The sequence below is a fragment of the Diachasma alloeum genome, unplaced genomic scaffold (genome assembly GCF_001412515.2).
Source record: "Diachasma alloeum isolate Michigan unplaced genomic scaffold, Dall2.0 Dall_scaffold_00314, whole genome shotgun sequence".
Taxonomy (NCBI): Eukaryota; Metazoa; Arthropoda; class Insecta; order Hymenoptera; family Braconidae; genus Diachasma; species Diachasma alloeum.
This window is the reverse complement of record NW_021680453.1, coordinates 7,940-8,197: the sequence shown is the minus strand read 5'-3', so window position 1 is coordinate 8,197 and position 258 is coordinate 7,940.

Below are 258 nucleotides of genomic sequence, written 5' to 3'. Positions count from 1 at the left end.
TTTTTTTGTTACAGAGATTAAGGGATGCAACGGGGATCGATTGATGGGGAATTTAATTTTCCATCACATCCGCTGTGTTTCATTCCTTAATATTAATTAGCCGGCAAATGAATCACCTGAAACACATTAAGAACATGTTGAGGACGAGGAGGACATAAATTCACCTCCAAAACTATCCCTGTGACAGCGGGACTGCTACTGCCGAGTTACCCGCACAGGCAGTACGCCCAGCCGTCAGATTTGACCGTGGCGGCATCC